Consider the following 23,858-nt stretch of genomic DNA (forward strand, 5'->3'; position numbering starts at 1 on the left):
AGACTCACTTCAGACTGAAAGGCACACGCAAACTGAAAGTAAAGGGATGGAAAAAGACATATCATGAAAATGGAACAAAAAAAGTTGGATAACAATATTTATACCAAACAAAACAGACTTTAAAACAAAGGCTATAACAAAAAACAAAGAAGGACCCTGTAATATCACTTCTGGGTATCTACACTAATAAAAGAGAAAGATGAAAATTGACCGTACCTTCGTGATGCCCACCAGCCAATCAGAAGTGAGTATGCAAATTAACCCAACAAAGATGGCGGGTTAATTTGCATACACAAGCGCTGAGCAGCCAGGGGTCGAATGCTTGTGTCATTGCCATGGATACAGAGAACAAACTGAGTCTTGCCAAATGAGAGAGCAGTTGAAGGACTGGTTGAAAAACATGACAGAATTAAGTACAAATTGGTAGTTACAGAATAGTCATGGGGATGTAAAGTACAGCACAGGGAATATAGTCAACTAGAGGCCCAGTGCATGAATTCATGCATGGGTGGTGTCCGGCTGGCCCACCCCAATCTGGGCCAATCGGGCAAGGCTGGTTGGTGGAAGAGGCCACGGGCAGTTGGCTAGCCAGTCCTGCCCCCTTGTCGAACTCCCACTTGAGGGGACACTTTGCATATTAGCCTTTTATTATATAGGACAACATTGTAATAACTGTGTATTGTGTCAGGTAGGTACAAAAGTTATCTGGATGATCACTTCATAGGTTATGTAATGTCTAATCACAGGGTTGCATACCTGACACTAATATAATACTGTATGTCAACTGTAATTGAAAAAAATTATTATTTAAAGTATTATGTATACCTCCTTTTTCCCCAATTGACACCCCCCTCTCCACTCCTGCCTCACAAGACAAGCCCCCACTGCCCCAGTGTCTGTGCCCATTGGTTATGCTAATATGCATGCATACAAGTCCTTTGGTTAATCTCTTATCCCCCCTCCCCTGCCTTCTCTCTGAGGTTGGGAAGTCTGTTCAGTGTTTCTTTGTCTCTGGATCTATTTTTCTTCATCAGTTTATGTTGTTCATTATATTCCACATATGAGTGAGATCATGTGATATTTATCTTTCTCCAACTGGCTTATTTCGCTTAGCATAATGCTCTCCACTTCCATCCATGCTGCTGCAAATGGTAAAAGTTTCTTCTTTTCTATAGCAGTGTAGTATTCCATTGTGTAGATGTACCACAGTTTTTTTATTTTTTTTTATTGATTAAGGTATTACATATGTGTCCTTATACCCCCATTGACCCCCATCCCCCAATCATGCCCTCACCATCACTCCCTGTTGTCTGCATCCATTGGTTATGCTTATATGCATGCATACAAGTCCTTTGGTTGATCTTTCCCCCTTACCCCCACCCTCCCCTACCTTCCCTCTGATGTTTGAACACCTGATCGGTGCTCTTATGTCTCTGGATCTGTTTTGGTTCATCGGTTTATATTGTTCATTATAATCCACAAATAAGTGAGATCATGTGATATTTATCTTTCTCTAACTGACTTACTTTGCTTAGCATAATGCTCTCCAGCTCCATCCATGCTGTTGCAAATGGTAAGAGTCCCTTCCTTTTTATGGCAGCATAGTATTCAATTGTGTAGATGCACCACGGTTTTTTAACCCACTCATCTGCTGATGGGTACTTAGGCTGTTTCCAAATAGTAGCTATTATAAATAGAGCTGCTATGAACATAGGGGTGCATATGTCCTTTCTGATTGGTGTTTCTGGTTTCTTGGGATATATTCCCAGATAGGATTACTGGGTCGAATGGGAGTTCCATTTTTACTTTTTTGAGGAATCTCCATACTGTTTTCCACAGTGGCTGCATCAGTGTGCATTCCCACCAGCAGTGCACGAGGGTTCCTTTTTCTCCACATACTCTCCATCACTTGTCGTTTGTTGACTTGTTGATGATAGCCATTCTGACAGGTTTGAGATGGTATCTCATTGTTGTTTTGATTTGCATCTCTCTGATGATTAGTGACTTTGAGCATGTTTTCATATATCTCTCGGCCTTCTGTATGTCCTCTTTTGAAAAGTGTCTATTTAGGTATTTTGCCCATTTTTTTTATTGCATTGTTTATATTCCTTTTGTTAAGTTGTATGACTTCCCTGTAAATTTTGGAGATTAAAACCTTATGTGAAATAACATTGGCAAATACATTGTCCCATGCAGTGGGCATTCTTATTTTTTTGTTGATGATATCTTTCGCTGTGCAGAAGCTTTTTATTTTGATGCAGTCCCATTTGTTTATTTTCTCCTTAGTCTCCATTGCCCTAGGAGCTGTGTCTGTAAAGATATTACTACAACATAAGTCTGATATTTTGCTGACTATGGAGTCTTCTAAGATTTTTATGATTTTCCATCTTACATTTAAGTCCTTTAACCATTTTGAGATTTTTTGTGTATGGTGTAAGTTGGTGATCTAGTTTCATATTTTTGCATGTATCTGACCAATTTTCTCAGCACCATTTATTTTTTTTAATATATTTTATTGATTTTTTTACAGAGAGGAAGGGAGAGAAGGATAGAGAGTTAGAAACATCGATGAGAGAGAAACATCGATCAGCTGCCTCCTGCACACCCCCAACTGGGGATGTGCCCGCAACCAAGGTACATGCCCCTGACCGGAATCGAACCTGGGACCCTTCAAGTCCACAGGCCGACGCTCTATCCACTGAGCCAAACCGGTTTCGGCTCAGCACCATTTATTGAAGAGACTGTCTTGACTCCATTGTATGCTCTTGTATCCTTTATCAAATATTAATTGAGCATAATGGTTTGTGTCAATTTCTGGGTTCTCTGTTCTGTTCCATTTGTTCTATATGTCTTTTCTTGTGCCAGTACCAGGCAGTTTTGAGAACCATGGCTTGGTTAATAAAGCTTGATATCTGGTATTGTGATCCCTCCAACTTTGTTCTTCTTTCTAAGGATTGCTGTGGCTATTCAGGCTCTTTTTTTATTCTAGATGAATTTTGGAGAGTTTGTTCTAGGTCTGTGAAATATGCCATTGGTATTTTAATGGGGATTGCATTGAATCTGCTTTGAGTAGTATGGACATTTTAATGATGTTGATTCTACCAATCCATGAGCATTGTATGTTTTTACATCTGCTTATGTCTACCTCTATCTCTTTTTTCAATTCCCTGTAGTTTTCTGAGTACAGGTCTTTTACTTCCTTAGTTAAGTTTATTCCTAGGTATCTTAATTTTTTTTTGGTACAATGGTAAATGGGATTGTTTTTTATGAAAAAAATTTAATCACTCTTTAAGGATGAAGAAAAACACTATGAAATTTGTGCATTGTACACTAGCATGGATTCCTCATGTGAAGGGGTTCAAGGTGATTCATCCTGAGGAGGCATGCACACTCATATCTAAAACTGCTAGAAGCATTTACAAAGGGATAGTCTGTATTATCTGAACCCAGGTGATCACGGCAGCCAGTAGCCTGAAGAACAGCTTAAGGGAGGGTGGATCATACAGATGGACAAGGCTCCAAGATGGATGTAACTTTAGTGGTGTATTGCATGTTGAATAATTTAGCTGCTGTCAGTCTCTTCCTTGGCTTTATACCCACTAGCTGCTATAGTCACCCCCCCGCCCCACCCCGCCACCTCACCACAACCTTCCATGGGTGGAACCTGAGGCAGTTGCCCTTATTCTGCATATAAGCTAAAATTAGCTCATTTGTCTTGCTGGTATATTCTTAGATGTATACCCTTTATCTTAGAGGTATGTGAGCCATGTCAGTGGTTCTCTTCAAATCAGCCCTCTGCTGCCTAACTTATTGAGCATTTTCTGAAGCTATTTCTGAGCCCTCTGTTCCAGGTAGCCCTGAAAAGTTTTCACATACAGTGTAACATAGGCTCTTTTGTGTGCAAGCAGAAAAGGTCAAAGAATAGATGGATGTCCTGCCATCAAGGGAACCCATTGCTTCTTCTAAAGTATTTGATAGGTTGTGCATAAAGACTGATAGGTGACAGAGGGGAAGGGGGTTAGGGGAATGGGTGAAAAATGGTGATGGTATTAAACAAAACAATATATACTAGTATATCACAGACACAGACAACAGCATGGTGATAGCCATCAGGAAAGGGAGGTGGGGCCTGGCTGGTGTGGTTCAGTGATTTCACATCAACCCATGAACCAGGAGGTCACAGTTTAATTCAAGGTCAGGGCACATGCCCAGGTTTCAGGCTCGATCCCCAGTAGGGAGCATGCAGGAGGCAGCCTATCGATGATTCTCATCCTTGATATTTCTATCTCTCTGTCCCTCTCCCTTCCTCTCCCTGAAATCAATAAAAACATATTTTTTAAAAAAGAAACACTGGTGAGAGAGAAACATTGACTGGTTGCCTCCTGCATGCCCCCTCCTGGGGATTGAGCAGCAACCTGGGTTTGTGCCCTGGCCAGGAAGTGAACTAGGGACCTCTTGGTTCATGGGTTGACATTCAACCACTGAGCCACACAGGCCAGGCTCTCATCGATGTTTCTATCTCTCCCTTCCTTTCTCTCTAAAAATCAATAAAAACATATTTTTAAAAGGGCAGGGTAGTTTAGGTGGAAGAGGACAAAGGGGCTAAATAGAGACGGAAATAGACTTTATTTTGGGTGATGGGCACACGATAGAGTGTGCAGGTGATGTCTTATTGAGTTGTACACTTGAAACCTATATGGTTTTGTGAACCAATGTCACCCCAATACATTCAATAAAAAACTAATTAGGACAGAGAAACCAAGATGGCGGCATAGTAAGCACCTAAACTGCTGCCTCGCACAACAATTTCAAAACTACAACTAAAAGACAGAACGGACACCATCCAGAACCACAGGAAACCTGGCTGAGTGAAAATTCTACAACTAGAAGGAAAGAGAAAAGCTCACAGAGAATTGAAGGTACGGCAAAGGGTCTTTGTGCACGCAGAGGGAAGGGCGGCTGAGAGCCTGGCTGACTTTCTCTGACGGAAGGGGGAAGGAAGTCCCCGACCACACTGAACCCAAGTTCTGACTGCACTGAACCCCAGTCCCGGGTGAAACCCCGTGGACCCAGGCTCATACAGGGGGCGTCTGGACTGTCAGGTAGAGAGAAAGGCACCCGGAGACTGGGAGACCAGGGGGAGACCCAGGAGAGCCCCGGCAGGCAGGGTTCCAGAGGCGCACTCGCCAGTGTGCACAAAGGCTGCAGAGGTTGCCACAGGCTTTCCCTAGCAGAAGGGAGTCCGAAGCTCCTGACTGCACTGAACCCCAATTCTGACTGCACTGAACCCCAGTTCCAGGCGAGCCCCTGGGGACCCGCGCTCTTACGGGGGGAATCTGGACTCTCAGGCAGAGACTCGGGAGCCGGGGAAGGCAGTGGTCTGCAGGCGCACGCATGTCAGTGCACACAAAGGCTGCGGAGGTTGCCACAGGCTTTCCCTAGTGTAAGGGAGTCAGAAGCTCCTGACTGCACTGAGCCCCAGTTCTGACTGCACTGAACCCCAGTTCCAGGCGAGCCCCTGGGGACCCATGCTCTTGTGGGGGGAATCTGGACTCTCAGGTGGAGACTCAGGAGGCGGGGAAGGCAAAGGTCTGCAGGCGCATGCATGCCAGTGCACACAAAGGCTGAGGAGGTTGCCACAGGCTTTCCCTAGTGGAAGGGAGTCAGAAGCCGGGGAAGGCAGAGGTCTGCAGGTGCGCACACACACAAGGACAAGGCTGACTGGAAGCCAAGACTGTCTGCTCCACCCTGAGACTCCACCCCATCCAAGCTGAGCACAGAGGCTATTGCAATTTGGCAAGTCTAATCCTACAAGGCTGTCTCCAATACCGAACTTCTCCCAGCGTAGACACAGCTGATCCTTACAGCCAACTGGCCTGGAGGTCAATTCCTCCCAGTGATACCAACAACAATCAAGACTTAACTACAACAAGGTTGTATACACAGTCCACAAAGGGGTGCACCAAGAGTGTCCACCTCAGGTTAACTGGGGAGGCTGACCCACTGGGCCATATAGGAAAACTAGCACACAAATCTACCCTACCAACTCAGGGAAGCAGTGAAAATGCGGCGTCAAAGAAGCAGATCACAAATGAAAGAAATGGAGGAAAACAAACGACTGGCTATAGAATTCAAAACTATGGTTATAAGGCTTTTCAAGAATATCCTAGAAAAGGCCGATAAATATAACGAGACCCTCGAAGATATGAAAAAGGACCAACTGGAAATTAAACATACACTGACTGAAATAAAAAATATTATACAGAAACCCAACAACAGACTAAAGGAACACGAGGATCAAGTCAAAGAATTGAAATACAAAGAAGCAAAAAACACTCAACCGAAAAAGCAAAAACCAAAAAAAAAAAATCCAAAAAGTTGAAGATAGTGTAAGAAGACTCTGGGACAACTTCAAGCATACCAACATCAGAATGATGGGGGTGCCAGAAGAAGAGAGAGAGCAAGATACTGAAAACCTATTTAAAGAAATAATGACAGAAAACTTCCCCCACCTGGTGAAAGAAATAGACTTACAAGTCCAGGAAGTGCACAGAACCCCAAACAAAAGGAATCCAAAGAGGACCACACCAAGACACATCATAATTAAAATGCCAAGGGCAAAAGACAAAGAGAGAATATTAAAAGCAGCAAGAGAAAAACAGTTAATTACCTACAAGGGAGCACCCATAGAATTGTCAGCTTATTTCTCAACAGAAACTATGCAGGCCAGACGGGAGTGGAAAGAAATTTTCAAAGTGATGAATAGCAAGAACCTACAACCAAGATTACTCTACCCAGCAAAGCTATCATTCAGAATTGAAGGGCAGATAAAGAGCTTCACAGATAAGAAAAAGCTAAAGGAGTTCATCACCACCAAACCAGTATTATATGAAATGCTGAAAGGTATTCTTAAAGAAGAGGAAGAAGAAAAAAGTAAAGATAAAAATTATGAACAACAAATACATATCTATCAACAAGTGAACCTAAAAATCAAGTGAATTAAAACCTGAGGAACAGAATAATCTGGTGAATATAATAGAATCAGGGGCATAGAAAGGGAGTGGACTGATAATTCTCAGGGGGAAAGGGGTATGGGGGGGTTCAGGAAGAGACTGGACAAAAATCATACACCCATGGATGAGGACAGTGGGGGGAGGTAAGGGCAGAAGGTGGGGTGGGAACCGGGTGGAGGGGAGCTATGGGGGGAAAAAGGAGAAACGATTGTAATAATCTGAAAAAGATTTATTTAAAAAAAAACACAACTAATTGGGGAATTAAAGCACCCCTTGCTCCACCTGATCATTTCTCAGAAAAGCTTCTTCTACCTCTCACTCCAGTTAAAATACTATCCCTTGTATTTATACGGTATTTTATACTTTTCTAACATTTTCCTATACATTATTTGATCCGTGGACTATTTTTGTCCATGCTTCAAAGCCAAGTTCAAATGCTATTTTCTACAAAAGGATATTTAATATTACTTCCTCTGAAAGTTGAGAAACTTTCTATTATTTATTCTTGTTATTTAACCACTTTTCTATTTTTATTCTAATTATTTACATGCATATATCATTTATTAGACTATAAAATATTCAGTGGCAAAATCTAGATAGAATTAATCAACAACTAGCATATAGTGGACAAATAATGAATAATGGAGCTGAAATTGGGTAGGAAACAAATGCTTGAAGCTTTAATAACTTTACCAAAGTCATTTACTCTAATTACTGGCCGACCTGAAACTTGAATTCAAATTTTCTCCTAATCCTGTACTGCCATTTTAAATTCTTCATCACCCTACTTCCCTTATCCTGACCTCCTATTGCAGATAATATTTACCCTTCAGAATGAGGGAGATCAGCAAAATTTGTAATAGGAAAGATACTAAGGAGCAGGTTGACTTTGATATATGGATCTAATTTCACTAAGCAAGATACAGAGGGAAAGTGTTCCAGGCACAGTTAGCTGTGAAAGCACATAGGAAGGTGGGAGGAAGAGCATGATATGTGGGGTGTTGAGACCATCCTGTTAACCATGACAACAGGAATTGTTTGGGGAAGATCCAGAAAGCCATACAGAAAGGTTGGAATGTGACATAGTAGGAAATAAAGGCCCATGCAAGCAATAGGGAGAACTTAGACTTTTCTGGTCTGCCAACCTTTATGGAAGTTACAAATGATGGTAATAATCTAAGTCCCTAAACCTCCTGCCTCCTGGCTTGGTCAACTTTGAATATGAAGTATATTTTATTAAAATATTCTAACTTGCTCAGTAGCATAAAATGTTAGTTGCAAAATTTCCAAACCTAAGGTCATAAGGAGCGCCCTTTCAGGTTTGAAAGTTTCTGATCTTCTTGTAATGGTAATGAGGATTTTGTCTTGCCTAGCAGATGCTGCCAGCCCTTGAGACCTCTCTCTGGCACCCTAAATTAGGGAAGTTTAAAGTAAATGGAGCCAGTGTAGAATAATAGGAGAATTGGTCTGAAGACTATATTTTGGACTTAATTTTCTTTTAACTAGCAGTTGTCCAGCCTTTACATATATTTCTCACACATTTATGTATCTTAAAGGTAAGGATTATGGTTCATATTTGTGTCATCTGACAATATCTAACATACAGTTCATGTTCAGTTGTGTCAAAGGGGCCCCTACTGTGCTGTAACCTCCCTTCCCTGCTCAATTTCTCTATGCTCTTGGTTCAGATTTTGTTTCTACCACTTCCTAATTTTGAGACCATGAATAAATTTTGTAACATTTGTGGCTCTGAATTTGTTTCACCTTGCATAAAAAATAAATAGTACTTGCTTCATATTTGTATTGCACAGATCAAATAAAATAATAGGTATGAAATGTTTTATGACCTATAAAGTGCTGTGGAAAATGTAAGGTGGTTTTAGTTAAGAAATGTGAAAACGCACAAAATTTTATCACATACATGAACCATTATTTCAACTAGATTATGTTGTATACTAGTTTCAGGTTTGCTTATATTTAATTCATCTGTATATTTTGATTATAGTTGACATTAGGAAAGAAAAAAAAGTCCAACCTTTATCTGTGTTTGATACAAAGGCCAATAGCAATTACTTGAATGTAATTTGATTTCATTTTCTTTTGGTATCTTGGTGAATTCCCTAAAGAATATCCAGGAACAATTCAAGCAGAATGGCTCCAATGGAGGAAATACATTAAAAGCAATTAGTAAAATGTGACGAGCTTAGTTGAAAGCTGAATCTATAGTCCCTCAGCCATTTCCAAATATTAACTGTATAAATCTGTATTCTAAATTTCCCAAAGGAAATGACAACAAGAATCTAGTAATCCTCTGTCGCATGCCCAGCTCTGTGCTAGATGCATGGTATAGTGGTAGATATAAAATCCTGAAAGCCTGCTTTCCAGGAGTTCAGATTGTGGTTGGGTCCACAACGCATAGAATAAGTAAGGTCTTTTTTTGTTAGTGGGCTGGGCCTTGAAAAGTGCACCTCAGAGAGGCAGAGAGAAAAAAGGCAGGGGGACCTTGCTTACATTGGGATAGTAAGTATGTCAAATGGTGTGCATGGTTCTATGTAAAGCTGCTGAGGTGTGATGGAGCCCAATTATGGAAGTCCTTGAAAGCCTGGTAGAGGAGACTGGATTCACTACAATAAGCAATGCTGACTCATGGGTTCTTGACCCAAGAAATTGATAAGAGAATAGTGTGTTAGGAAGCAATGTGCTGGGTGAATTAGAGTAGAGACTGGCATCTACTACCAAAAATCCATTTAGCTCCCCTTGTAGGATGTGGTGGTAAGCATGGAGAAGGACTATTGAAAAAATATATCGCTAAATAAAAGAGAACAAGATCAATTGGGGTCAGATGGTCAGGTAATGTTTTATTTAATCAGTCAGAACTCTGGCATCATAGGTGAGTTTAGTGAAAAATGTGTCTGTAAGTTTAAAATAATTAACATTAAATGGTTAGCTTATAGGTTTAAGATACAGTGAGTTCCCAGAGTTGAATCCATGAACTCACTGCAACTGACCAGTTTTCACCAGTAAGCATGTGTAAGAATCTGTCTTCTTTACACTTTCTCAGAGGTGAAGGACCCAGAAATTATGTCAGTCTGATTAGGTTAAAATGAAAACCTCTATTGTCTCTGAAAATAAATTAAGAAAGTGACAAAGACAAACTGAACAAACCACTGACATGCAAAGACTGTAAATGAAGGAGAAGATACATGAAGATGAGAAAAATATTGAATAAGCAATTTGATCTTAATTACTCAAGAAGGTACTGTTCATGTTTACACATACACGCACGTGCCTCTTCCCTCCATTAAAATTTCTGTATGTAACCTGAAGGTATTTGGACTAGTATGATGCTAATAAGGTTGTGTGACTTTCAGCAAGTTATTTGAATGCTCTTAGATTTAATTTTCTCATTTACAACATAACAATGCTAAATTCTACATACTTCACAGGGCTTTTGTAAGTGTTAAATGCAAATCAATATCAAGCTTCTAGTACATATGAAATGATAGATAAATGTTAATACCCTTATCATTAGACATCATGAGGTGGTAGATATGCTTAGTGTTGGGACTTACTTGCATTCATCTCAAGGCAGCAAAAGTTTCTCCCATCTTGCTGTTTAAGTAGTTGCTAATATGTAGAATTTAACACCGTTTCATCAACAGCTGCTTAAATAGTAGCCTGGGTTTCAGTTCACATAACTGCCTACAATTGTGTTGGGGTTATGTTGGGGGAAGTAGTCAACAGCTAGTAAATCCAATGTATAACTTGTTTTAGGGAAATATTATATTTTTAACCTTAAATAGTTGACTTATTCATTGTAATATAAGGTGATCTGACTCTCTAGGAATAAAGTAAGCCCACTCCTAAGTATGATATGACTCCAGTTTAACTTGTTCAAAATCTACATCCCTGGATATTTCTATGAACCTTTAACTATGGTGTTGCTTCACTTGGAAGAGCTCAAGAGAGTATGAAAGATACCATATGAGAGCTGTTGATGGCAAGAGCTGTTTATTGCCATTCACCTGCAAGCTCTGTCTATGCCACCTCTTCATGCATACCAGACACAGTAACACTGTCCATTTATCTACAGTACATGGAAAATCGATGGCATACTCATATGTTTGGAGAATTTTCCCTTTTGCTTGGATGGGTTTTCTTAGGTTCAACAAGGTCAGGATTTTATTTAAGGGAGTACAAAGGCCACCAGGCCTTTTCCAGGTAAGGGGCTCTGTATATTTTGCCCCTTTGCCCTTGATCAAATTTCTGTATTGAATAATTAATTAATTAATTAATTAATTAGAATGTGTTTTTAATTAGTTACAGAAAATACCAGAAAAATCACTTAGCTACAATTAAGTGTTTAGAAAATTTGGCTCTAAGGTACCATATAATTCTTCACAGTAATTGAGCAGATAATATAACGCTGAACCTACTGTGGCCACTCCATTGAAATGGATTCAAATCAAAATATTGATTTATCACTCCAAGCTTCTTGGTGACAACTGGGTGACTGCAGAAATGTTAGTGTCAGAAACTAGAGCTGCCACCCTGAGGTGACAGAATTGAGTCCTAGTATATTTAAACTGGGGGGAAGAAGTAAGAAATAGCAATAGATGTTGTCAAATTAATCCACCTGTATATTTTTCAACTGCCCATACCCATTGATGGGACAAATATAGCTCCTTTAGTCTCCATTCTTCATATTCCAAGTACCCAGGAATCTCTCTCTAACAGAATAAGTTAGATAATGAGCAAGACATTAACAAAATAGCAGTCTCTAAACTGTTTCTGTGACGTGTTTGCAAGTGGCAAAATGTCTTTTATTAGATAGCTTCAGTAGGTGTTCTGAATTGTTAATTACTTAGTCACATTTGGGAGGCCATCTTTATAATACTGGCTTTCACCTTTCAAAGGCCTGGCATTTTGGCAAAAAACACTAATTCACATTAATTTTGGGGTAGGGTAGGGGTGGGGATGCCCAATCAAAATGTGATATAATTATTTCAGAACTGTTGTAAACACTCCGGAACATTTTATGAGCAGAAGAGGTGAATAACAGAATAAAACTGGTTGAGATTAAAAGAAAAACTGGTTGAAATAAGAACATTGTAAAAATAGTTAGAGCAAAAATGAAAAGGGGTCAGGAAGAGGAGAATAAAGATAACAATCTCCTTTCTCTCCCCCGACCCCAAAATCTTCTCATAAGAGGCAAGATGATGATGCTTGCCCATAGTTTATAGGCAGGCCTATTAGTGGACTCGTTTGATCTAAGTATATAATTGGATTTTTATCTAGGTGTATGAGTTGAGCTGATTAAACAGAATATCTCTGGCACTGGGAAAAGAACAAAATGTGTATGTTCATAGCAGCACAATTTATAATAGCTAAGATTTGCAAACAACCTAAGTGTCCATCAGCAGATGAGTGGATTAAAAAACTGTGATACCTCTACACAATGGAATACTATGCCGCTATAAAAAAGAAGGAAGTTTCACGATTTGCAACAGCATAGATGGAACTGGAGAACATTATGCTAAGCAAAATAAGCCAGTCAGAGAAAGGTAAATATCACATGATCTCACTCATTTGTGGAATATAATGAACAACATAAACTGATGAGCAAAAGTAGATCCAGAGACTAAGAAACACTGAACAGACAGTCCAACCACAGAGAGAAGGCAGGGGGCGGGGTAAGAGATCAACCAAAGGACTTGTATGCATGCATATTAGCATAACAAATGAGCACGGACACTGGGGTGGTGGGGGCTTGTCCTGAGGGGAGGGAGTGGCGGGGAAGGTGTCAATCAGGGGAAAAAAGAGACATATGTAATACTTTAAACAATAATAAATAAATAAAATAACATAACCTTTAACAGCTGTGTTTAGTTGAGTAACAAATTTAGAAAGCGAAGACACTGTTTTCTCCTGGTATTTCATCTATATCGAATTTTTTTCCTGGCTAAAAAATCATAATTATAGTTTGATTCACCACTCTTCCCCCAAACACACACACACACACACACACACACACACACACACACACACACACACCAGCCGTCCTTCCAAGAAGTAGCCACCTTTTAGAAATCTTAATAAGAAGCTGAATAAGCATTTGGAAAACATGAGAACAGTGGATGAGCTAAGGAGTTGAGGATTTTGGAATGAAAATTTTAATAAAATTTTTCAGGTCTTGTTTCTTTTATATCTTTAGGGACTGATGACTCCAGAGATATGACATCAAAGTTTGATTTCTCCTTGTTGCATAGCTGGGTGAGGCAATAAGCAAGATAGAAACTTGTTGAGTGAAAGACAGTAAATGGAGCAGGTGATGGAAATAGAGGGTTTTCTCTTTCCTCAAGGATGGGAGTGAGAGGAAGGGTATCAAAGAGTTTTGTTGTCACCTCTGGGGGGGGGGGGAGCAGAAAGAACTGGTTCCTCTCCCCTCTCCTCTCTCTCTACCTAAAAATCCAAATGGAATCTGGATACTACCTCAGGATGTTTTGATATTTGACAGCCATGGCGGGAACTCAGTTGCATGGAAGAAGGCATGGTTTTTCAATTTATCTTAGACTATGTCTCCTCATGTTCTACAGCCACTCACCCACCAGTCAGCAGTACTTTGCAGCCACTGAATAGATTATAGGAAATTTTTTAAAATATATTTTATTGCTTTTTTACAGAGAGGAAGGGAGAGTGATAGAGAGTTAGAAACATCGATCAGCTGCCTCCTTGCACACCTCCTACTGGGGATGTGCCCCAACCAAAGTACATGCCCTTGACCGGAATCGAACCTGGGACCTTTCAGTCCACAAGCCGACACTCTATCTACTGAGCCAAACCGGTTAGGGCTAGATTATAGGAAATTTTCCATTACCATTCCTTTTAGTACCACAAAATATCATAGAAATCATCAGGAAAGATGAAGGAAAGACCAGACTACCATATTCAAGTAGTTCTCCTCTACCAACTTGTTGAAGTTTTTGAACAGCAGTTTCTGTGCTCCCTTTCTTGAACAACCCCAAGATCCTGAGTATTGCATCTCCCAACGTAAGAGTATCCTGTCAGGAATGTTGTAAATGATAATCTGGGGTAAGGAGGGAGAAGAAGATGAGATCTACCACTTTTGGGGACCTAGAATGAGTCAGGTGCTGTATTACTTTATATATGTAAACTGGTTAACTCTCACAGTAATATTATGGGGTAACAATTAGTTTTGTTTGACAGATGAGGAAACTGGAGCTTAGAGGGTTTAAATGATGTTCTCAGCATCACATAGCCACTAAGTGGCAGAGCTACGACTAGAAGTCAGCCTACTAACTTCTAATTAACACTGATTAATTCATTTTCCTCCACCCCTACTTATCTCCACAGGAAGATAGCACTATTTAAATATTAGCTGTCGCCCTAACCAGTTTGGCTCAGTGGATAGAGCGTCGGCCTGTGGACTCAAGGGTCCCAGGTTTGATTCTAGTCAAGGGCATGTACCTTGGTTGCAGGTGTATACCCAGGAAGGAGTGTGCAGGAGGCAGCTAATCGATGTTTTTCTCTCATCGATGTTTCTGACTCTCTACCCCTCTACCTCCCTTTCTGTAAAAAATCGATAAAATATATTTTAAATTAATTAATTAATTAATTAATTAATATTAGCTGTTATTATCATTATTATGTATCACTTGCCTCTGGAACTGAAATAGCTGTAGAGAGAAAAAGAGAAAAAGAAATGAAACTGATATTTAGTAAACACTGTACTAGGCAATGAGGGGACATATAACAATAATAGGCAGCTACTTTTGGACTACAGCCCTAAGGTTGATTTGGCATGTTTAATACCACAGTCCAGATTTATTGATATAAATCTGATATGTGAAATGAAGAATTTCAAACCAAGCCAACCAATTCCAATGCTATCACCACCACCATCATGCTGGAGCCATTCCCTAGGCCACAGCGTGCCTAGGTGAGAACTGAAGATTGTGAATGGTAATGATTTACTGGGTGGCTGGGGCAAAGTACACTTATTGTCTTAGAAACTTAGAGTAGCTTTGTTCCACTAAATAAAATGTATAAAATAAACATTTAGAGATTTTTATTATGATGTGCTAAAACAAATAATTTGGTAAAGATATAAAGTATGTAGATGTGGGAGATAATGGAATGTTATATAACAGGACTGGGGCTGAATTTCTAATCTAACAGCAGTTTTATTCTTTTTCTCCCTGCCTTTATTTCTAAATTATTTCTTAGGAAACTACTAGTTTTGTGTATTTTTTTTTCACAGTGTCAGCAATTGATTTTCATTTTAATTTTCAGGGTATATTGACACTGTCACAGGTTTTCTGCATGTTTGATTATAATCTAGTCTGGGCTAGAGAAATTTCCTTCTAAAGAAATTGAAGAGCACAACTGGCAATAAAATCCAGCCAAGTGAAGTGTGATGTCATCTGGCTTTCAACTCCAGGCAGAGTCCTGGATAAATGTGGCAGAGCCTTCCTGGAGAAAACCTGTTTTGTTGTCATGGTTTTTGTTGTCATTGTTTTTGTTTTGTTGTTTAGGTTGTGAGAAGTATTGCCAAGGTGCTAAGTTAGAGCCAGGTCACTCATCTACTTAGGCCAATTTACATATATCTTAATTGCTTTGGAAAAAGTGTCATGACTTTGGCTGAGAAAAATATATAGAGTTTGGTTCTTACTATTTTTTTAACTAAAGCATTCCTTCAGTGCCCAAATCCCATCCTTGAGAGAATCGCTCTGTCTTTTATAAAAAGACTAGAGGCCCGGTGCACAAAATTCATGCACAGGGGGGTTCCCTTCAGCCCAGCCTGGACCCTGTCCAATCCGGGACCCCTTGGAGGATGTCCAACTGCCGGTTTCGGACATCCCTCTCACAATCCAGTACTGCTGGATCCTAACTGCTCACCTGCCTGCCTGATCACTCCTAACTGAACCCCTGCCAACCTGATCATCCCTAACCACCTCTGCCTGCCAGCCTGATCGCCCCTACCTGCCCCCCCTGCTGGCCTGGTCACCCCCAACTGCCCCCCTCTGTGGACCTGGTTGACCCTCACTGCCCACCCTGCCAGCCTGGTCACCCCATGCAGCCTGCTGGTCAGTAGTTTGGTTGTCCCTCACTAAGCCCCCTGCCGGCCTGGTCGCCCCACACAGCATCCTGTTTGGTTGTTACTATGAGGGCATCATGACCAATTTGCATATCACTCTTTTATTAGTATAGATGCATCAACATGGCTTGGCAGGCCACGCTCCTTGTTGCTATGGGCCCATATATAAAGTGGTACTTGGTGTCATGTGGGAATGTCTTCTGTTACTGTCTTTCCAACACATGTGGCTAGGTAGCTAGAGTGAGACATAATTTTAAAAGCTTTGCTGTATTTTCTTTTATGCCTTTTTATTTTTCATCTTTCTATTAAAGTTGATATTCAATATCCTATCTAATAAAAGAGTAATATGCAAATTAACCCTCACTCTGCTACACCCACAAGCCACGGCCACCAGCCACGCCCCCCAGCCAATCAGGAGCGAATATGCAAATAAACCCAACCAAGATGGCTACCGCCACAGAGAGCAGGAGGGAGGCTTGGGTTTCCCCGGCAACAGAGGAAGCCAAGCTTCCTGCCTGCCCTTGCCGGCCTAGGCCTCCACTCAAGGCTACAAAGTTTCAATGATAGAAGATATATAAACCCAAACAGAAATGGCGGCAGCCACGGAGCTGGAAAGAGCAGGAGGCTAGGGTTGCCCCCGGCGATGGAGGAAGCCAAGCTTTACGCACACCCTGGCTGGCCCAGGCCTCCGCTTAAGGCTACAAAGTTTCAATTATAGAAGATACATAAACCCCAACAGAAATGGCTGCCGCCACAGAGCAAGAAGAAGGCTTGGCTCTGCTCCAGGCTACAAAGTTTCAATTATAGAAGATAAATAAATCCCAGGTCCCAGGGCCTCCACTTGGGTGGCCAGGGGGCGTGGCCGGCCTGCAAACCACCACAGGCCCCTCACCCAGGCCGCCTCATGCCCCAAGGGAACCCCCACCCTGATCCGGGACACTCTTCAGGGCAAACCAGCTGGCCCCCACCCATGCACCAGGCCTCTATCCTATCTAATAAAAGAGTAATATGCAGATAGACCATCACTCCAACACACAAGATGGCTGCCCCGTGTGGTCAAAGATCCTGCCCCCATGTGGACACAAGATGGCCACCACAAGATGGCCAGCAAGGGAGGGCAGTTGGGAGGGACCAGGTCTGCAATGGAGGGCAGTTGTGGGCGATCAGGCCAGCAGGGGAGGGCAGTTGGGAGGGACGGGGCTTGCAAGGAAGGGCAGTTGGGGGCAATCAAGCCTGCAGGGGAGGGCAGTTAGGGGTGACCAAGCCGGCAGGGGAGGGCAGTTAGGGGCAATCAGGCTGGCAGGGGAGCAGTTAGGCATCAATCAGGCTGGCAGGGGAGTGGTTAGGGGGTGATCAGGCTGGCAGGCAGAAGCGGTTAGGGGCAATCAGGAAGGCAGGCAGGCAAGCAGTTGGGAGCCAGCAGTCCTGGATTGTGAGAGGGATGTCTGACTGCCCAGTGGGATCAGGCCTAAACGGGCAGTTGGAGATCCCTTGAGGGGTCCCAGATTGGAGAGGGTGCAGGCTGGGCTGAGGGACAGCCCCCCCCCCCCGTGCACGAATTTCATGCACCGGGCCTCTAGTTGTTTTATATTATTATCAGGTGTACAGTATAGTGGTTAGACAATCATATAGTTTACCAAGTGTATCACCAGAAATTTCCAGTTCCCACCTGACACCATACATAATTATTATAGTACTAGAGGCCTGGTGCATGAAAATTCATGCACTGGAGGGGGTCCCTCAGCCCAGCCTGCCCCCTCTCACAGTCTGGAAGCCCTCAGGGGCGGGAGGTGACCCAGCGATCAGGGGAAGGCGATGCCCCCATCACACCTCTGCTGCTGCCACTGCCAGCAGCACAAGCCTCAGCTAGCCTTGGTTACCTGAGCCTTGGGTGGCCCTGGGCAGCTGGGAAGCCACCATCCAAGGCTTCCCTGGGCAGCTAGGGGGCTGAGGGGACTGGGGGACTTGGCAGGCAGGTGCACAGCAAGGCTGGGCCTTGCCACATCCCTGCCGCCCTGGCAGGGTGAGGGGACTGGGTGCCGCCATCTTGTGGCTGTGGGCACCGCCATTGTTGAGGGTGTGGCAGTCATTTAGCAAATTCCCTCCTTATTGGCTGTGGGCACTTCCATCTTTGCAATGATGTGAGGGTCAATTAGCATATTCCCTCTTTATTAGGTAGGATTATTGGCTATATTCTCTGTGTTGTGCTTTATAGCCCCTTGACTATTCTGTAACTACCAATCTGTACTTCTCAATCCCTTCACTTTTTTCACCCAATCCCCTAACCCCATATTTTTATTGATTGCAGAGAATAAAGGAGAGGAATAGAGAGATAGAAACATCAATGATGAGAATCATTGATCGGCTGCTTCCTGCATGCCCCCTACTGGGGATCAAGTCCACAACCTAGGCATGTGCTCTTGACCGGAATCGAACCTGGGACCCTTTAGTTCATAGGCTGATGCTCTATCCACTGAGCCAAACCGGAAGGGCTATGAGTCTGTTTCTATTTTGTTTGTTTATTTATTTTGTTCTTAGGTTCCACATGTAAGTGAAATCATATAGTATTTGACTTATTTCACTGGGCATAATATCCTTTAGCTCTACTAGTATTCATATTGTTGCAGATGCTAAGATTTCATTTTTTTTATGGCCCAATAATACTCCATTATATATATATATATATATATATATATATATATATATATATATATATATATGCTACATCTTCTTTATCCATTCATCTATTGATGGCACTTGGGGTGCTTCCAGATCTTAGCTATTGTTAATAACACTGCAATGAACATAGGGGTGCATATATCCTTTCGTATTACTATTTGGGTCTTCAACAGATATCTACTGAGAAGAGGAATGACTGAATCATAATGCAGTTGCATTTTTATCTTTTGAGGATACTCCATACTTGTTTCCATAGTGGCTGCAATAATCTTCAATACCACCAACAGTGCACAAGGGTTCCCTTTTCTTACATCTTCAACACTTGTTTTTAGATTTATTGATGATAGCCATTCTGACAGGTGTGAGGTAATATCTCATTGCGATTTTAATTTGCATTTTTCTGATGATTAGTGACATTGAGCATCTTTACATATGTCTATTGGTCATCTGTATGTCCATTTTGAAGAAGTGTCTATTTAAGTTCTCTGTCCATTTTTAATCGTTTGGTGTGGGTTTTTTGTTTTTTTTTGGTGTTGAGTTGTATATGTTCTTTATAAATTTTGTATATTAATTCCTTTATCAGATGTAAATATGTTTTCTCATTCAGTGGGGGTGTCTTTTCATTTGTTTATGGTTTCCTTTGCTGTGCAAAAACATTTTAGTTTTATGTAATCCAATTTATTTATTTATTTATTTATTTATTTATTTAGTTTCCCTTGCCCGAGGAGCTATTTCAGAAAATATAATGCTACAAAAAATGTCCCAGATTTTACTTCCTCTTTTCTTTTAGTTTTATGGTCTTGAGACTTGCATTTAAATCTTTAATCCATATGTAATTTATTTTTGTCTAGAAGGTGATCTAGTTTCATTTTTTTTTTTTGCATTTACCTTCCCACATATCTCAACACCATTTATTAAAGAGACTGTCTTGACCCCATTGTGTTCTTGCCTCTTTTGTCATATATGAATATTCCACATAGGTGTGAGTTTATATCTGGGCTCTCCAGTCTGCCACATTGATCTATATGTCTGTTTTGATGCAAGTACCATTATGATTTGATTGCTGTAGCCTTGTAATATAGTCTGATTATCAGGGAGCATGATACCTCCAACTTTTTTTTTCTCCTTTCACAAGATGGCTATGGCTATTCGGGGTCTTTGTGATTCCATATAATTTTTTTGGATTATTATTCTAGTTCTGTGAAAAACACCATTGGTATTTTGATAGGAATTGTGTCAAACCTATAGATTGATTTGGGTAATACAGACATTTTAACAATGTTAATTCTTCTTACACATGAGCATGGTATCTGCCTCCATTTACTTGTATCTTCTTCAGTTTCTTTCGTCAGTTTCATATAATTGTCTGAGTACAAGTGTTTACTTCCTTGGTTAAATTTATTCCTAGATATTGTATTTTTGATGCAATAGCAAATGTGATTATTTTCTTAGTTTATCTTTCTTACAGTTCATAATTGGTGTATAACAATACAACCAGTTTCTGCATATTTGTTTTGTTTCCTGCTACTTTACTGAATTGAATTTTAAGTTCTAGTACTTTTTTGGTGGAATCTTTAGGGTTCATGTCATCTGCAAATGACAGCTTTATTACTTCATTTCCAGTTTGAATGCCTTTCATTCTTCTTCTTGTCTGGTTGCTGTGCTAGAACTTACAGTACTATGTAAATAAACGTAGTGAAAATGGACATTCCTGCCATGTGCATTCTCTTAAGAAAAACAATTTTAGCTTTTTCTGTTAATACTAGAGGACAGGTGCACGAAATTCATGCATGGGGCGGGGGGGTGTCCCTCAGCCAAGACTGCACCCTCTCCAATCTGGGACCCTTCCAGGGATTTCCGACTGCTGTTTAGGCCCGATCCCGGTGGGCATCGGACATCCCTCTCACAATCCAGGACTGCTGGCTCCCAACTGCTCGCCTGCCTGCCTTCCTGATTGCCCCTAACCGCTTCTGCCTGCCAGCCTGATCACCCCCTAACCACTCCCCTGCCAGCCTGATTGATGCGTAACTGCTCCCCTGCCAGCCTGGTCACCCCTAACTGCCCTCCCCTGCAGGCCTGGTCACCCCTAACTGCTCTCCCCTGCAGGCCTGGGTCCCCCCAACTGCCATTTACTGCAGGCCTGGTCGCCCCCAACTTCCAGCCTGGTCACCCCTAACTGCCCTCCCCTGCAGGCTTGATCGCCTCCAACTGCCCTCCCTTGCAGGCCTGGTCCCTCCCAACTGCCCTCCCTTGCTGGCCATCTTGTGGTGGCCATCTTGTGTCCACATGGGGGCAGCTATCTTTGACCACATGGGGGCAGCCATCTTGTGTGTTGGAGTGATGGTCAATCTGCATATTACTCTTTTATTAGATAGGATAGAGGTCTGGTGCATGGGTGGGGGCCAGCTGGGTTGCCCTGAAGGGTGTCCTGGATCAGGGTGGGGGTTCCCTTGGGGCATGGGGTGGCCTGGGCAAGGGGCCTGTGGTGGTTTGCAGGCCAGCCACGCCTCCTGGTGACCCAAGTGGAGGCCCTGGGATCTGGGGTTTGTTTATCTGCTATAATTGAAACTTTGTAGCCTGGAGTGGAGCCAAGCTTTCTGTGGCAGCCTTTTCTGTTGGGATTTATGTATCTTCTATAATTGAAACTTTGTAGCCTTAAGCAGAGGCCTGGGCCAGCCAGAGTGTGTGGAAAGCTTGGCTTCCTCCATCGCCAGGGGCAACCCTAGCCTCCTGCTCTTTCCAGCTCCGTGGCTGCCACCATTTCTGTTGGGCTATATTTATCTTCTATCATTGAAACTTTGTAGCCTTGAGTGGAGGCCTAGGCCGGCAAGGGCAGGCGGAAAGCTTGGCTTCCTCCATTGCTGGGGAAACCCAAGCCTCCCTCCTGCTCTCTGTGGCCGTAGCCATCTTGGTTGGGTTTATTTGCATATTCGCTCCTGATTGGCTGGGGGCGTGGCTGGGGTGTGGCTTGTGGGTGTAGCGGGGTGATGGTTAATTTGCACATTACTCTTTTATTAGATAGGATGATACTAACTATGGGTTTGTCATAGCCTTAATTATGTTGAGGTGTGCTCCTTCTGTTCCCACTTTACTGAGAGTTGTTTTTTTTTTATCATAATTGGAGACTGAATTCTGTCCAATGATTATCTACATCTACTGATATGATCATATGATTTTTATTGTTCATTTTGTTTATGTGGTGGATAACATTACTAGATATGAAGACATTTAACCAACAGTATTCCAGAAATAACTTTGAATTGATCATGGTGTATGACCTTTTAATGTATTGCTGAATTCAGTGTGCTAATATTTCATTGATGATTTTTGCATCTATGTTCATCAAGAATATTGTCCTAGCCGAAACCAGTTTGGCTCAGTGGATAGAGCGTCAGCCTGCGGACTGAAAGGTCCCAGGTTCAATTCCGGTCAAGGGCATGTACCTTGGTTGCGGGCACATCCCCGGTGGGAGGTGTGCAGGAGGCAGCTGATCGATGTTTCTCTCTCATGGATGTTTCTAGCTCTCTATCCCTCTCCCTTCCTCTCTATGAAATATCAATAAAATATTTAAAAAAAAAGAATATTGTCCTATAATTTTCTCTTTTTTTAGTGTCAGTCAGGTTTTTGGTTTAAGATAATGCTGGCCTTATAAAATAAATTGGGAGCCTTCCCTAATCTTGAATGTTCTTGAATAGTTTTCTAAGGATTGGTATTAACACTTTGAATCTTTGGACAAATTCACTTGTAAAGTCATCCAATCCAGAATTTTTATTTGTTGGGAGCTTTTTCATTATTATTTCTATTTCATTGATTGTAATCAGTTTGTTCAGATTTTCTGCTTCCCCTTAATTCTATCTTGGAAAACTGTATGTTTATAGAAATTTAAACATTTCTTCCACGTTGAGGAAATTGTTGGCATATAATTGTTTACAGTATTTTTCTTGTGATCCTTTGTGTTTCTTTGATGTAAGTTGTCATTTCCCCTTTTTCATTTCTGATCTTATTTATTTGGGCCCTCTCTTTTGTGTTCTTGATGAGACTGTTTAAAATATTGTCAATCTTATTTAACTTTTAAAGAATCAATTCTTGGTTTCATTGATCTTTTGTTTGTTTGTTTTTTTATAACTGTTCCATTTATTTCCCTTATTATTTCCTTTCTTCTACTCACTTTGGGCTTTGCTTGTTGTTCTACGTCTAGTTCCTTTCAATGTGTGGATAAATTGTGTGAGATTTTTTTGTTTCTTGTGGTTGCCCTGTATTGCAATGAATTTTTTAAACTTTTAATTGAATTTTGTCAAGATTAAATCTTGTTAAATATTTTTTAATTTCTTTATTGATTAAGGTGTTACATATGTGTCCTTATTCCCCCAATACCCTCCCCATACCGCGAATCATGCCCTCATCCCCCTGGTGTCTGTGTCCATTGGTTAAGCCTATATGCATGTATACAAGTCCTTTGGTTGATCTCTCTACCTTACCGCCACCCTCTCCTACCTTCCCAGTGAGGTTTGATGGACTGATCGATGTTTCTCTGTCCCTGGATCTGTTTTTGTTCATCAGCTTATGTTGTTCATTATATTCCATAAATGAGTGAGATCATGTGATATTTATCTTTCTCGGACTGGCTTATTTCACTAAGCATAATGCTCTCCAGTTCCATACATGTTGTTGCAAATGATAAGAACTCCTTCTTTTTTAGCATTGCGTAGTATTCCATTGTGAAGATGTACCACAGTTTTTTAATCCACTCATCTGCTAATGGGCACTTAGATTGTTTCTAAATCTTAGCTATTGTAAATTGTGCTGCTATGAACATAGCGGTGCATATAACCTTTCTAACTGGTGTTTCTAGTTTCTTGGGATATATTCCTAGAAGTAGGATCACTGGGTCAAATGGGAGTTCCATTTTTAGTTTTTGAGGAAACTCCATACTGTTCTCCACAGTGGCTGCACCAGTCTGCATTCCCACCAGCAGTGCACGATGTTTCCTTTTTCTCCAAATCCTCACCAGCACTTATTTTTGTTGATTTGTTGATGATAGCCATTCT

At 41.4% G+C, this 23,858-nt stretch overlaps 1 protein-coding gene across 1 annotated transcript in view; it reads left to right on the plus strand.

The window, feature by feature from the left end:
* The window catches only part of NEXMIF (neurite extension and migration factor), a 523,004-nt gene that overhangs the window by 384,432 nt on the left and 114,714 nt on the right, over positions 1-23,858 (plus strand). The gene's annotated exons all lie outside the window — the stretch shown is intronic.

The sequence above is a fragment of the Plecotus auritus genome, assembly GCF_963455305.1.
Source record: "Plecotus auritus genome assembly, chromosome: X".
Lineage (NCBI taxonomy): Eukaryota > Metazoa > Chordata > Mammalia > Chiroptera > Vespertilionidae > Plecotus > Plecotus auritus.